Here is a 16,061-nt window from a genome sequence, read left to right as displayed (position 1 = left end):
CTGGTGACAAAAGTCTGCTGAAAATTCAGATTCTTCTTTAGCTCTTCTACTTTCTGTAGTTTCTGCTCTGCATTCAGGTTTTTCAGCTTATCCTGACGTTTGTCTCATAGTTTTGTCTTAAATTAAATTCTTTAATTACAGCCACATTAGCTCCACTAATGGGTTTACCAGCAATGTTTGTAAACAATCAGTCTCCCACCGGTGCTGAAAGGCTCTGTTTTCAGAATCAACTTTTCTCTTTGCCATTGTGAGGTGCTAGCTAACACACGTTGGACTTGATTGACGCGGGAATGTTCCAGTTAGCCTAGCGTTCAGTAAGGAGCTGCAGCGCTGCATTATGGGATCTGTAGTTTGTGTGTTATTATTGCCTCATATTGCCGGGCCATGCATAACAATAATAATAAATCTATATAAAATGATCTCGCGGGTCAGATATAAATGTCCTCCGGGCCAGATGTGGCCCGCAGGCCTTGAGTTTGACACATGTGCTCTGAAGTATCAAACTTCTTTCTTGTTTCTGTGACCTCAGCACACTGACAAACTTGAAGTTGCTAAAGATTTTAAAAAGTGATAATTATATGGAAGAAACGCCTTTTTCATCCATTTAATCAAACATTTGATGCCTCAGCTGTCTCAGTCCTATAGCGTTCTGCAACTACAACTAACCTGAGGAGGCTTGGATTTGGCAGCAGGTACACCTGTACATCCTTCTCAGCAGCACACATGTGGGTACCATTTAATCACACTTCTTCCTGAGCTTTGCTTCATCACAAGACCAAAGGTGGCATCCCATGTCACAGTCTTATCATCATCCAACAGGACAAGAAACATTTATGGTCATCCTGGTTTTGTGATGCTGAGGCTCAAGACATTCCGATTCATCCCCGCCACACGCCTGTTTGTACGCTCATACACAGTCGATGGGACTGGAACACAATTCAGCAGGACTGCAGAACACACCATGACTGAACTGAGATCATCACAACATATAGTGTGATGGAAATTCAGTTTCCAGTAGCACAGCACCGACAGAACTTGCATGTTACAGATACGCTAAGGGAAATGAGAGTAAGGATATAAGCACACAGCCCCACTCCACTGACGACCTGCTGTTGGCCAACAGCCTCAACGACTTTTACTGCTGGTTTGATGAGCCATCAAGCAGCCTTGACACCTCCACCTTCCCCAACAATAGAGACACTTTGGTCCATCATCCCCCCACCTCCCCACTCCCACCAGCACAGAGCCATCACCACCATCAAAGACTTCACCCACAGGAGCCCCCTCCTCACTCCACAGCTATGAGGATTTCACACCACCTTCTCCCACTACAACCCTTCATATTCATGATGTGAGGACGCAGTTTGACCCTTTAGACCTACTAAAGAACCCAGTCCGCCTGAGCTTATCTTTATATTTTTACATGTTGTAGTGCCATTTCTGGGAGTATTTTAAGTTGCTATACATCAATACAACCATTATATCCCAAATTTTAATCATATGTATGCATTAAGTCATCAGTAACTACATAAATTCCAATAGTGGTATTTTTACACAAATTTCTAGTTAAAGTAATTTCAGAGGTTCATCCCTGAACATTGTAAATGTAAAAAAGTTGCATAAAACAGTTTCCAAATTAATTTTGAGTGTCTTCATAGTTTTATTTTTGAGATACACCAATTTGTATATACTGCAGCCACCAACTTTGAAATTCTCATTTACACGACTTATTTAAACATTCTCCTCTTGAATGCAAAATTCTTAAAACATCTTTTATCCTTTAAGAGTAAATAAATCTGAAAGCTGTTCCATCCTAAAAGAGTACAACAATGTGTAGTTTATGATGTTCTAAAGGTTTCAGCATCTTTTTGAATTTGTCACATGTGTGGAAAGGTATGAGTGAGCCTTTGTATCATACTGTGAGTGATGCTCGTCAGCACACAAACCCAGAGTTTCTCTACAGGAACACAGAGAGAGTTATTCCCTGTACTGTAAGGACACATTCAGCATTGTGCAGTAAATCCAGATCATCCCAGTTAAATGATTACATGGATGTGAGTGTGGTCGTCAGAGCAGCACTGATCAGTGTCAGGTTATAATGACCAAGGTGTACACAAACACTAAGTTTGAGTGTGTGCAGTGAGACTTCAGTCAAAGCATTTAACTGAGGTGTGAAAATAAGCTGAACTCTACAGCTTGTTGTGGTCCCCTGTGGCTTGACAGCCTTGCAGCTGTTCTCCAGCATTTTCATTTACAGTCATAAAATATCTCCACATGTTGCTCCTCTTTCTCTCTCTCTGCAGTCCAAATGCGTCTTCTGAGCGCATCTGAGTCACGTGACGGCACAGTAACAAATCCCAGCAGGGCAGGAAGAAGGGGGCGGAGCAAAGTGCGTCTGCCGCATAAGAAGAGGTGTTCACACAGACAGAGCTGCTTTTTCATCCACAGCGAGTAAATAGTGAACCTCCAGGAGAGAAACAAACTAAAGTATCGATCATATACCACTACCAACGTTTGGATCGATATCTGCATCGATCTGCACACCCTTGTCTCCTGGATCGTAGCTGAGATCAGCGTGAACCACGTGGGTCTCTGCTCCCTGACCTGTTTCCTGTGTTTGGAAAGAGTTCCAGCTTCATCACGGAGTTTCTCTCGGTTTGTGGGCTCATCTAAAGGTAAGCACCGAGCTAACTTCAACACTAGATTTACTAACCCTGCGCAAATTTGCAGAAATCCCTTGAAACCAACACCTACTAGAATTGCTGACTTTTTTATTTTCTGGTGCAAGTCCCGAGGTGTTAATCACCCCTGCTGAGATTTGTACAGGTCGTATACTCGATTCACATCCTCCTTTTGTTGTGCAAACCACCCATTGTCTTTGAGGCCTGGCACATTTGCTTTGGCACACACATACAAACGCTGCAAATCTGTGTTTGTTTGACAGTGTAAGACAAAGCAGCAAAAATAAAAACTGTACCAAGAGTACAGTCTTAATGGCTCACTATACAAACAATCTGGAGACATAAATACTGACACGTGTAGGGCTGGGCTATATCATACCGTTCACGGTAATACCGGTGTAATTTTAGGCAACGATAGGAAAATGAAATATTGGATAGAATATGGGTAAAACACGCATGCGCAGTGCATATGTTTACATAAGCACATGGTGGGCCGTTAAATGAAACGGATGAACCAGAACTGGTTTGTAAAAATGCTGCAACTTCAGTGGTGTGGAACTAGTTTGACTTTCGTCCGTCAGATACACAACAAAGCACTATTTTTGGTAGAGCATGCTAGCGGGCCGTCGTTATTACCGTGTTTTTGGAAATACTGCGCACTTAAAATCAATCCTTTGATTTTTCTGAAAATCAACAGCGCCCTTATAATCCCGCGTGCCTTATGTAACTCTGGTTGTGTTTACTGACCTCGAAACGATTTATGTACACGGTGCTCGAAAATCTGTCAAATGTTTCAGTACGACTTTGCTCAGCTATGAAGCCGCACCGCTTGATGGTAGTGGTGTGCGATACTGCATATTTTGGTATCGATCCGATACCAAGTAAATTCGGGCCAGTATCGCCGATACCAATACCGATACTTTTCAATAAATAAGGTGGATGCCTCGGTGAATTACTAAATCGCAATTAATTTTCATGACCTTAAGTGTTTTTTGTGATGTTTCCTTTGGTATTATTAATTAGTTAAAACCCAGGACATAATTAGTATGTATATATATATTAGGGCTGCCACGATTAGTCGACTAGTCACGATTACGTCGACTATTAAAATCGTCGACGACTAATTTAATAGTCGACGCGTCGTTTGAAGCTTTGTAAGATCCCAAAAGACGCAGGAATAAGTAGTAGGATTTAAGAGTGTAATAACGGACTGAAACAGAAGATGGCAGCACTGCATGTACAAGGATGCCAGCTGCCGTTAAACCCCGAAGAAGAAGAAGCTGTGTCCCAGAATTCATAGCGCGGCCAAGCTCAGTTGTCAACAATGGTGGCAGCTAGTTAGTTTTAATATCACTCTTATTATTCTTTCTGGGTCACAAATAAACGTTTAACATATTTTCAGGCGAGAATGTAGCTGTGTAAACCTCAAATATCTGCTCAGTTTATCAAGACATCACATATTTTCAAAAGTGGTCCGACGTTTCGGAGACGTCTGTTACCCACCAGCTCGATAGCTAGCTGGGGCTGACGGCTCACTAGAGCCGCTAAGAACACCGGACTCCCGGGAAATAGTTTTCAAACCCACCGCCGTCTTTCGCTACTCAGGTTAAACATGATATATTAGTCACTTAGATAACTTAAAAATGATATTGTTCGGCTTTTTTTTAGTATTTTATTTGCTCCTGAGTAAATCGGGTTGGCTGAGATTAAAGTTATAGTTTTTACACAGCTGAATAAACGTCAAACAGACAACTGATTATCAGAAGTGTGAGATGCTTGAGAATATACTCCGGTGTCCTGTTATATTTTAGATAGCAAGGAGCAGACGGCTGAGTTTTTAAACTCCACCAAACAAACTACAAATGTCATTAAAATTTAATAAACTATCATCTTGTCTTTAATTTTAGTTAGCACATACCTTAAACACTCAAAGCTGTAAGCTAATGATAGTTATTTAAGAGCAGATGCATGCTGGTGCAATAAGCTGTATGTTGTACGTGGCTGCATGATCTGATTAGTCGACTAATCGCGAAAATAATCGGTGACTAGTCGACTATCAAAATAATCGTTTGTGGCAGCCCTTATATATATATATGTATGTGTTACAGGCCTTCGATGGGACTGTTTTGAAACTGTTTTTTTAACAGAAAAGCAAAGACAGGAGACATGAGTTGCGTTCGGTCTGCAGGCTCTTCCTCGTCTGAGGCACAGAAGCGTTGCAACAGCCTATCGCACTCAGCGCTATCTCCCCCTTGTGGCAATGCCACGCAATTACATTGTCCATAACTCTAAATGAAAAGTGCAATACCACCATAAAATCAGGTCATTTACATCAAAAACAATTCACAAAAAATTATAATTGTGACCATACACTTGTGGGCGTCACATATATATGTGTATATATGTATGTGTATATAGATAGATAGAAGCGGGTGGGGTAGGGGAGGTTATTTAGCTTCTTGTGACAAAAGAAGCTAAATAACCTCATTCACTACAAAGAATCGACTCTTAGAGCAAACTTGTGAACTTCACATCACTACCAGCCTCGGGTTTAAAACTAGTGTTAATGGAGGGAGTTTGAATGTTCAGTTTGTTTCACGACTGCATTTCACCCTGTCCCGATCCTTTTATTTGAGTTCGAGAAAAAACAACCAACACTCGAGAGAAGTCCAGTCAAACAATGATTTATTGATTACATGTACGCAGGAGAGGTCTGCAGCATCACTCACTTACAGAGATCTCAACTAGGAAGCACACATCACACTACTTTTGTATATTCAAGTCCAGCCTCACAATACGTAAGCAGATATCATAATATGCGTCAGTTACTTGACTTCTATAACACTTAAAAACCGTCCTCACCGTCTCACACTCTGTGTTTCCTGCTGTTTTTTCTCCTCGTACACGTCTCTGAAACATCCAGAGTACATTCTGTGCTAATCTCACTGAGCAGGCGTACAGGCACAGCCAAATGTCTCTAATCTTTGCCCTAGAAACAAGTCTAATATTTATCTGTGTCTGTAAACGTGTTTGCATTGACCCTCAAAAGACTGAATGCCAACTCTCATGAGCACATTTGCAATGTGTGTATGAAAATAAGTATAAATACTTATTTAATAAAAGCTCACAAAATACCACTAATAAAAGGCCGGTTAGAATAATGTATTTCCCACAAATCACTGCCTCTGTTTGTATCTCTGTCACTGCAGGACCAACGTGGATCGAGAAGTCCGCGCTCTCAGGAGGCCGACAATTTTGTTGACGAAAGAAGTGGAAGAAAAAATACAACCGTGACGAGTTTGGGAAAGATTTTACTGTGAAAGCTTCCCTAAAAATGCATCAGGTCATCCACACCGGAGAGAGACCGTTCAGCTGTGGAAACTGTGGAGAGTCTTTTACCAGGTCTGGAAGCTTAAAAACACACCAACTAATCCACAGTGGAGAGAGACCGTTCAGCTGTGACGAGTGTGGAAATTCTTTTACGCAGGCTGGACACTTAAAAACACACAAACTCATCCACAGTGGAGAGAGACCGTTCAGCTGTGGAGACTGTGGAAAGTCTTTTACCACGTCTGGACACTTAAAAAATCACAAACTCATCCACACTGGAGAGAGACCGTTCAGCTGTAGAGACTGTGGAAAGTCTTTTACCGAGTCTGGAACATTAAAAACACACAAACTCATCCACAGTGGAGAGAGACCGTTCAGCTGTGACGAGTGTGGAAAGTCTTTTACCCACTCTGGAAGCTTAAAAAGACACCAACTCATCCACACTGGAGAGAGACCGTTCAGCTGTGACGAGTGTGGAAAGTCTTTTACCCACTCTGGAAACTTAAAAACACACAAACTCATCCACACTGGAGAGAGACCATTCAGCTGTGGAGACTGTGGAAAGTCTTTTACCCTCTCTGGAAACTTAAAAACACACCAACTAATCCACACTGGAGAGAGACCGTTCAGCTGTGGAGACTGTGGAAAGTCTTTTACGCAGTCTGGATACTTAAAAACACACCAACTGATCCACACTGGAGAGAGACCATTCAGCTGTGACGAGTGTGGAAAGTCTTTTACCCACTCTGGAAGCTTAAAAAGACACAAACCAATCCACACTGGAGAGAGACCGTTCAGCTGTGGAGACTGTGGAAAGTCTTTTACCCACTCTCGAACATTAAAATCACACCAACTCATCCACACTGGAGAGAGACCATTCAGCTGTGGAGACTGTGGAAAGTCTTTTACCACGTCTGGAAACTTAAAAGCACACCAACTCATCCACAGTGGAGAGAGACCATTCAGCTGTGACGAGTGTGGAAAGTCTTTTACGCACATTTCACACTTAAAAACACACAAACTCCTCCACAGTGGAGTTAAAGCGTACACCTGTGATCAGTGTGGCAGAGCTTTTACTCACAGTAACAGCTTACAGAGTCATCTAGTTACCCACTCTGGAATTAAGGCGTACAGCTGTGACGTCTGTGGAAAAACTTTCAGCCGGATAGGGAGCCGAAATACACACCTACGCATTCACACCGGACATGATGTGTACAGCTGTGATCAGTGTGGTAAACAGTTTACTACAAACACAGAGTTACGACGTCACATGTTTACCCACACTGAGGAACGACCTTATAAATGTGACCTGTGTGAGAAGACTTTTAAATCTCCACGTTACCTGAGACGACACCAACAGATCCACACCAGAAAGACTCTACAAGTGCAGTTACTGTGAGGTATGTATTTATATTTTTATCTTGTCAGCCCGACTGTTTGAAACATCTCTGCTCATCAAAGTGTGTTAGCATGTTAGCAATTCTACTGCATGGAAAGGCAGCTCTGACTGATTATTCAGACTCTAATCACAGGTTTTTAGGGATAGTGTTTGAGAATTGTGGGGGGCCTCGCCTCTGTCAGTGCGCCCAGGGTGGCTGTGGCTACTATGTAGCTTGCCATCACCAGTGTGTGAATTGTGTGTGTGAATGGGTGGATGTCTGGATATGTAAAGCGCTATATAAATACAGGCCATTTACCATTTACCATTTTACTGTTATTGTAGCATTAAACTAGTATTACTTTAATGTTTTTACTCTTATCCTTTTTATAGCACATTAAATTGAGCTGAGTGTGATAATGTAAACAGTAAAATGTAATTGGACTTTGGCAGATTCAATTCAATTCAATTCAATTTTATTTATATAGCGCCAAATCACAACAAAAGTCGCCTCAAGGCGCTTTATATTGTACAATAGATCGCACAATAATAAATACAGAGAAAACCCCAACAATCATATCATATGACCCCCTATGAGCAAGCACTTTGGCGACAGTTCGAAGGAAAAACTCCCTTTTAACAGGAAGAAACCTCCGGCAGAACCAGGCTCAGGGAGGGGCGGCCATCTGCTGCGACCGGTTGGGGTGAAGAAGGAAAACAGGATGAAAGACATGCTGTGGAAGAGAGACAGAAATTAATAACAGATATGATTCGATGCAGAGAGGTCTATTAACAGAGATGCTCTTTATTTCAGGTGACGTTCAGGATAAAAATGTTGAAGGACTGACTTACACTGTCTTTGTGTTTTTGTTTAGAAGCAGAGCGACACAGATGGATCAAGTTCTCAACCCTGTCATCGCTGTGGGAAAGACTTTTGTTGTGACCTTTGTGGAAAAACTTTAAGTCATTGAAGGACTCTGAAAATACATCAACGTAGACACACTGGAGACAAAATGAACTACTGTAAAGAATGCGGGAGAGGCTTCACCACTTCAAAGGACTTCAAACAATATGAACTCCTTCACAGTGGCGTTAAAAAGCATGTCTGCGATCAGTGTGGGTCATCCTTCATCAGTGCACATCAGCTTGAAAAGCATAAACGAGTCCACACATGAGAGAAACCATACAAGTGCAGACACTGTGACAAAACCTTTTCACAATCATGTGATCATACTAAGCATGAACGCAGACACATGAAAGAGAACTTCATCTGTGAAAGAGTTTGAGTAATCTCAGTTCATACTCCACTCAGAAACGATTCCATGTTACAAATAAACTGTTACGTCTTGATTCCTGCTTTTACGTTAATCTTGTAAACAGTACATTTGCATAACGACTGAAACCGGCCCAATGAATGAACAATGGGCTGTGAGGTCAATTTCTTCATCATTAATATGCAAATTCTTATGAGCATTGATCAACAACCACTGGTCAATGGACATGAGTACCATTCACAGAGTAAAAATTTGCATAATGATTATGAAGTTTACTGTTACCAATGTTCAAAAACATTTACTAAATTATCTTCTCTGTGCAATGTTAAGGTTCAAAAGTTGGAGAAAAGGAGTACGGAGGGCTCACAAGCAAATAACAACTCTGGTCCGGAAGATGTGATCAAAACAAAGATTTATTGATAACACGCGTGGAGTCCGAAGCTGGGCAAAGTCAGCAATCGAACTGAACTCACGATGATTAGACAAAGGTTTTATATGGGTACAATAACAAAGCCCCCCTCTTTTGCAAAAATAGACAAAGTACAGCTTACATCACTTAAACCACAAAATGTTCCTGCTAACTTTAACATAGTTTACAGAACATCACGTCTCATCTCCCTCCCGGTGTCGCCCCACGTACGCTTCCTTATCTTCCCATAGATCAGGTATACTTCCTGTAAGCATCTGACAATCTGCCGGCATAATTTGCATTTGCAGCAAAACACATCTTCACTTCTTACCTACCAAAATAGATCTGTTATGGTGTGTGTGTGTGTGTGTATGTGAGTGTGTGTGTATGTGTGGGTGCCTGCTGTGTAGGCTATGTATGTGTCATGACCCCGTCTGCACCTCTGCTCCTCACACTGCTCGTCTTAGCCAGACATCAGGCCTGTGCACCTACACAGCTGAACTCTGTGTGATTTCTAGGGTAAATGTCACACTCGAACCATGAAGGAAACTTACTCAAACTGAACTGAAACTTAAAACTTACTCAAAGATATAAGGTATAAATGATAAAAACTTAAATCTTAACTCTAAAGAATATAAGTAATAAAAGATAAAAATCACTCCAGGCGTATGTAAGCAGGTGTGTTGCCATTCCTTTCAGAGCTCCTGTCCTCCTCACCGTGTATTGGCTGATCCTTAACGCCTGCCAAGAGTTTCTGACCTTCACTTGACCAGGAGCCACAGCTCTTTAATAAGCTCAAATGCAATCATGTGTAAAAGATTAAAATCATTTTCATAACAAAAGTTCTCTCTTCTCAGATCTACCAATATGTTTGCTCGTCTCTACTACAGTTCAATCATTGAAAATTACACTGATCAGCATACTTTGTGGAAATTACAGATTACATCATGGCAAAAGCATTTTTCAGACCCCTCAGCAAACATCAGCGTGATGCAGGACTGAAATCATTGCCATCTCTGGATCACAGTGAATCTGCAGAGACAGAAAGATCCTCTTCTGGTTTCAGGGTCAGACTTAAAGCCTTGAGATCAGGCTCCACAGAGTTCAGGTGGAGTCTTCTGTAAAGATCTGATGAGGCAGCTATGAATGAAAATGTGCCTCTTGTTACATTGTAAGCTTTCTAAACTGTTCTACTGTAGTGTTTGTGTTGAGTGGTTCACTTTGTTCCAGCAGTTTGATTAAGAAATCTGTTTCCTGTTATATTTTTATTGAATGCATTGATCCATGTGTTCTGCAGGTTTTTTTCCAGCTTGTTTGTGTAATGAAATCCTGCAACAATTAAACCAAAATTTTATATGTTAAATAAAGAAATGGTTTACTGACAAAGAGTTTGAGCCGTGATGTCATTTCCTGTATATCAGAGCAACACCTGAAGTGACCAGTGTTTAAAGTCAGTCAAATTTTGTGTCAGCATGACCTTGTGAAAACTGCTTGGCGATGCTTCACTACGTTATCTGCTAACTGTTAGGGTGTAGAAGGACGAAACTCCCAGGGTGACCATTGGCAGGAGCTTCCTGATGCAGAGAGTTGAGTGTGGGGGATATAAAAGAGAAGCTGAGGCATCCCAAGGTTAAAGCTGGCATAACTGAACTTTAATGTTTGATGTGTGTTTTGGCTCTCCTGCGCGCAGTAATTAATAGCTTGAACACAGCAGAGCTTGATATAAAGACCTGGGTGACAACTAACTTTATGCTGCTGATTATACTTGGCCCTAAAATACCTAGAAATATGGTATCTAACCAGATACTTGCTCTGGATGGCATTACCTTGGCCTCCAGTAACACCTTGGAGTAATATTTGACCAGGACATTAAACAAATATTTAGGGCTGTGTGATGAACCAAGTTGAAAAAGCAGAAGGAGTCACAAGAATTATTAGAAAAACAAAGTTTTCATTCATTTAACCCAAATATTATATTTACAAAAGTAATTAATGTTAAGCTCATAAAAAATGTCAAAGAAACAAAACTGAACTCAGGCAAAGAACTGCAAACTTAACAAACCAAATGACTGCACAAAGAAATATAACTGACCTAAACAAACATAACTGACCTAAACATGAAATGGCACAGAAGGGTAAATATATTGTCTGATCAGACCACTATGACACACGAGGAGTTTTTCCTTTCCAGTCACCTTTCTCACTCACCATGTGTTTGAATCATATCTGTTATTAATCTCTGTCTCTCTTCCACAGCATGTCTTTATCCTGTTTTTCTTCTTTCACCCCAACCGGTCGCAGCAGATGGCCCCGCCCCTCCCTGAGCCTGGTTCTGCCGGAGGTTTCTTCCTGTTAAAAGGGAGTTTTTCCTTCGAACTGTCGCTTGCTCATAAGGAGTCATATGATTGTTGGGGTTTCTCTGTATCTACTGTACAATATAAAGCGCCTTGTGGCTACTTTTCTTGTGATTTGGCGCCATATAGATACAATTGAATTGAATTGAATTGGTTCTTTAGTCAAAGGAGTTTGCAAAGAAAAGCATCTGGACTTCTTTAAGTTGCTTGAAGACGTTTCACCTCTCATCCGAGAAGCTTCTTCAGTTCTAAGGTCAAATGGCCGAGAGTCCCAGATTTAAACTTGGAGTATCCCCCAAGGAGGGACAAAGGACCCCCTGGTGATCCTCTAATCACATGCGCCAAGGTGTGAAAGCGGGTGTGGGACCTAATCAGCCAGGGTTTCGGGTGAGCTCATTGTGAAACCTGGCCCCACCTTGTCATGTGAATTCCTGAGGTCAGATGGCCCAGGATGTGAGTGGGCGTTAAGGCGTCTGGGGAGGGAACTCAAAACTGGATTATAGATGGCAGACAGTTGGTGTCGTAAACCACCGCCTCTGTTCAAAGATGGTCGCTCACAGTGGACATAGATGGCCTCTTTCACTCCTCTTTCAAACCCCCCCTCTCCGCCCCTGGTTCAACATTCCAAAATCCCGATTTTTTAAATAAAATAATCTCATCAACCCGTGAAAGAAACCCCAGTAGATGCGTAAAAACTCGTTAAATTAAAACTAGTGGTTTGATTAAATGAAACGCTTGTGAACAAGCTGACATTACCCATTCAGAAGAAATTCCCACTTGTGCCGTTTTTAAAATAAAATGCATGCATCGCTGCAAGCTGAGATATTGTCAGAATTATAAAATTAGTGTGATTAAAACACTATTACCAACACTTTTGACTAGATGTAAATAAAAAGCATCCCCTCTTTGTTAAGGTGCACTGTGAACCAAAACGGCTTCCACTCCGCCCGCAAAACAAAGAATTGCTTTTAAGAACACAAATGTCTGCATAACTGAATGTTGAGATACACCGAAGTGATAAAAATAGTTTAATTAAAAACCCTATAGTTTGTTTAAATTAAAACCCAGTTAAAAACACATAAACTCATATAACCCCTCTGACGCCCTGTGTGTTTCCACACCTGAACGCGCATGCGCACACGCACGAAACTGGTCAAACCGGTTTGGTTGGCCGCCATCTTGGACTAATGCCCCCTTATTACTACTGCCCACACCTGAATTAAAAAAAATACTGATATATACAAATAACAGCTTCAGCTGATGCAGCCTGACTCAATCCTAAATGTTCAGCACACACAGAGACACAGAGGGACTGTTTAAAGTTTAGTGTTAACCTGAGTCACTGATCATTTACAGTATTACAGAGTCTGGCAGTCTTTGCATGATGCATGATGTCCACGTCACTGTAAGCTTCTAATAACCTGCATCCTGAGGTTTGTCCTGCAGGATTAAAGGAGCCAGGCTTTGTTCACACAGCTAGGATTGTATTTACACTGACCCTGGGTCAGTATAAGTATCATACAGTTTAAACGAAGCACTGAAACTTGCACATATTTATTACAGATGCATTGAAGCTAATCGAGATATTTACAGTCAATCTGTGGCTGCGATTAATCACTTTACTGCAAACTTTATTAACTAGTAACTTCATCAGTCATGACAGAAGCTAATATTTCTGTACTAACATCGTTTAAACCAGTGGTTCCCAAACTTTTTTTGCTGGGTCCCCTTTGTTTTACAAGAAAAATTTGCCCACCCCCCTTGTGCGCACAAACACACCCTCCAACCACACACACCCATGTTTTGCTCCATTGCGGTTTATTTCACACCTCAAACATTTAGTAAACAATTAAGCAAATACAAGTAATCTGCAGGTAGTAATAAAATAAACTACTAACTCTTTTACGTTGCGTCCGCACCTACACGGGTATTTGTGAAAACGCAGCTGTTTCGTCCACACGTAAACGGCGTTTCGATTCACCAAAAACTGAGATTTTTAAAACTAATTTTTTGCGTTTACGTGTGGACGAGGAATACAGAGTTCGTCACGCAACGTCAAAGGTATGTGCTTTTTTCACGTCACGCTGTGCGCTACGTTATTGTTTACATGAGATGAAGTGCAGAATGGCAGATAGAGACAAAATACTGTTCATCTGACTGTCTGCAGGTTTTACACGCAGTTACTGTCCCTCCATTTACAAAGGCAGAGGCGTCACGTGTGATTATTTTACTGTAGTTGTTTTTTTCCTGTGTAATAATATCCAACATTGCTATCAATACATTTTAAAAAAATGCCTCTCTGTGCAAAATGGGTTCAAAAACATAAACAGCTGTGGGATCCTGTTTGTCCATGATTTGATCAGGGGGAACAAATCGTGGCAGGATCAGCCTGATATTATTTGTATCCCGCTGTAACTTTACTGTATAAAGAGCTAACATCTCCAAAATGTCAGGAGTAGTTAGTCATTACAACAAGTGTTTGTGAACTAAAAATCAAGAATGTGGGATACTGTTTGTCTGTGATTTAAAGAGCCCAGCGCTGCTCTGACGAAGGGAAAGTAATTCTGCTGAGGAGACCGACCTTGGCACTTGTTCAAAAAAGTACTCAAGTAAATGTAACGGAGTAAATGTAACTCGTTACTACCCACCTCTGGTCACTACTGTGTCATTTTGGAAATATAGAAATATACAGACAACAGACTCTTCCACAGCAATCTCTTGTCATCAGTAAACAACATTTAGGGATCTCTATAGTATTCAACAGTTCAATCGGTCTGCGTTCACACTGCAGGCGAAAGCGCGTCAGTCTGACTTTTCTGACCCTATGTGACCCATATCCGATCATGGTGTGACAGTGTGAACGGCACAAATCCGATATTTTCAAATCCGATCTGGGTCACTTTCGTATGTGATACTGAATCCGATACATATCCGATGTTTTAGAAAGCGACTGCTGTTTGATGGTCATGTGGCATTAAATCCGTCTTTTACATCACTGACACAAGACAGACGCCAATTATCAGCGCCGGAGAAGCGCCTGAGGAGACATCATGAATGCTTCCTGGCCATCCAGTGAAACTGTTGGGAAGACAACGTTGGAGAAACGTGAACATTTTATTTGTACTGTATAATCTGCAGATTCTGACAGAAAACTGCAACTATCCTTTGAAGCAATAAGGATCATTATTAGGCCAAATGTAAATAACAAAATAACTTTTTAACTTAAAGCAAAATTGGGAAATGTAAAGTCCGAAACGAGTCTCTATATTAATGCCATCAGTCAAACAATACTGTTTGGTCTGGGTCTAAACAGAGCGCGTTGTGTGTGACGTCTTCTTTTGAGCATGCGGGCGCTTTGAGCGTTCACACTAGAGCGCGTTTGCTGTCAGACAAAAAAATCGTATTTGATCAAAAAATGGGAGCATTAAGACCTGCAGTGTGAACGCAGCCTAAGAGGACCCTGCACGTCAATTGTCGATGCGAGGGGGGTACCCGGCGCGTCAATAAGTGAAGCAGAGGGAGCCTGACCATGCGTCGCACATTTGACGAGTTAGGAGTGAGAACGTGTTGAACATCTATATTCAAGATGTTTTAAAGAAAAGAACAATAGAAGCTGAACAAACCTACAAGAAGTAAAAGAATAAACTGATAATAATTATAAGAAGCAGCAAAAGAAATTACTACAGTAAACTTTTAGATGAAAATAAAAACAATATGAAAAACATGTGGACAGCAACAGGTCTGTCTAGCACAGACCTGTTGCTGTCACACTGTTAGTAAACTATGCAACACAGAATTCAGGTTTCAGTTGTGTTAAGTTGTGAAGTTGTGATGAAAGTTTTCTTACTGACACAGGTAGGATGGTCAGGCGTCCTCTGTTCCTGCACCGTTCATGAACTGTCACTTATAAAATGCTGCCAAACATCAACTCCACTCAATAACTAAACGTGTGCAGGTTAAAGTGATGGACGCCCAGATCTGCACTCCAAATAAAAACAGACTAAAGGTGTTTCCTTCAGAAACAAAGACAATATTTACAAAGATCTCACAGGTAAACTGTGAGCGATCACAGCAGCATCTCATCCTGACTAACAGCTTTTAGATGCAGGGAGAGCGTCGTGGTTCAGAGGTGCTTCAGCAGATGATGAAGGCCTTTCTGTTGCATTGTGTAGTGCTGTGGAGGCCATGATGGTTGACTGGGTCTGGTTCTACTGAACTCAGAAACACTTCTGAGGTATTTACACCTGAAGCCTCATTTAATGTGAGTCAGAAACAAACGGCTCACCTGTGATTAATGGATGTTTCCCTGCATTTATATTTGCACACAGTTTATTTCTCACAGCAGGAAAACTGAACAGAATGTATGTAAGAGGTTAGAGTGAGGATGACGTCACTTAATACAGAAAATCCATGTTTGTCTGTTTTGATGATGAAGGACTTCTTTAGCTCTGTAAACAGCTACACTTGAGAGGACAGAGGTGATTTCATGGATCAATAACAATGTGTTTATCAGCTTTCATCATCGCAGTGCAGACATGACGTCAGATCTATCAAAGTGAAGGCCGTCTCTCTGATGACGTCACAGAGCAGAGTCGTTCTGTCCAATAAAGGATCTCAGATCAGCTGCTGCCATCT

At 41.3% G+C, this 16,061-nt stretch overlaps 2 long non-coding RNA genes across 2 annotated transcripts; both read left to right on the top strand.

Moving 5' to 3' along the window:
• The first annotated feature begins 2,617 nt into the window (after positions 1-2,617).
• On the top strand, positions 2,618-5,988 carry LOC112844451 (uncharacterized). The gene is made up of 2 exons (XR_003217172.1): positions 2,618-2,675; positions 5,891-5,988. It is a non-coding gene; the product is annotated as an uncharacterized LOC112844451 (long non-coding RNA).
• Positions 5,989-7,139: 1,151 nt separating this feature from the next.
• Positions 7,140-8,870, top strand: LOC109195576 (uncharacterized). Its single transcript, XR_003217179.1, has 2 exons — positions 7,140-7,411; positions 8,265-8,870. It is a non-coding gene; the product is annotated as an uncharacterized LOC109195576 (long non-coding RNA).
• Positions 8,871-16,061: the final 7,191 nt, after the last annotated feature.

This window comes from Oreochromis niloticus, unplaced genomic scaffold (genome assembly GCF_001858045.2).
Source record: "Oreochromis niloticus isolate F11D_XX unplaced genomic scaffold, O_niloticus_UMD_NMBU tig00000235_pilon, whole genome shotgun sequence".
Lineage (NCBI taxonomy): Eukaryota > Metazoa > Chordata > Actinopteri > Cichliformes > Cichlidae > Oreochromis > Oreochromis niloticus.
Note: the sequence above shows the minus strand (reverse complement) of the source record. Positions and strands in the feature narration are given on the sequence as shown.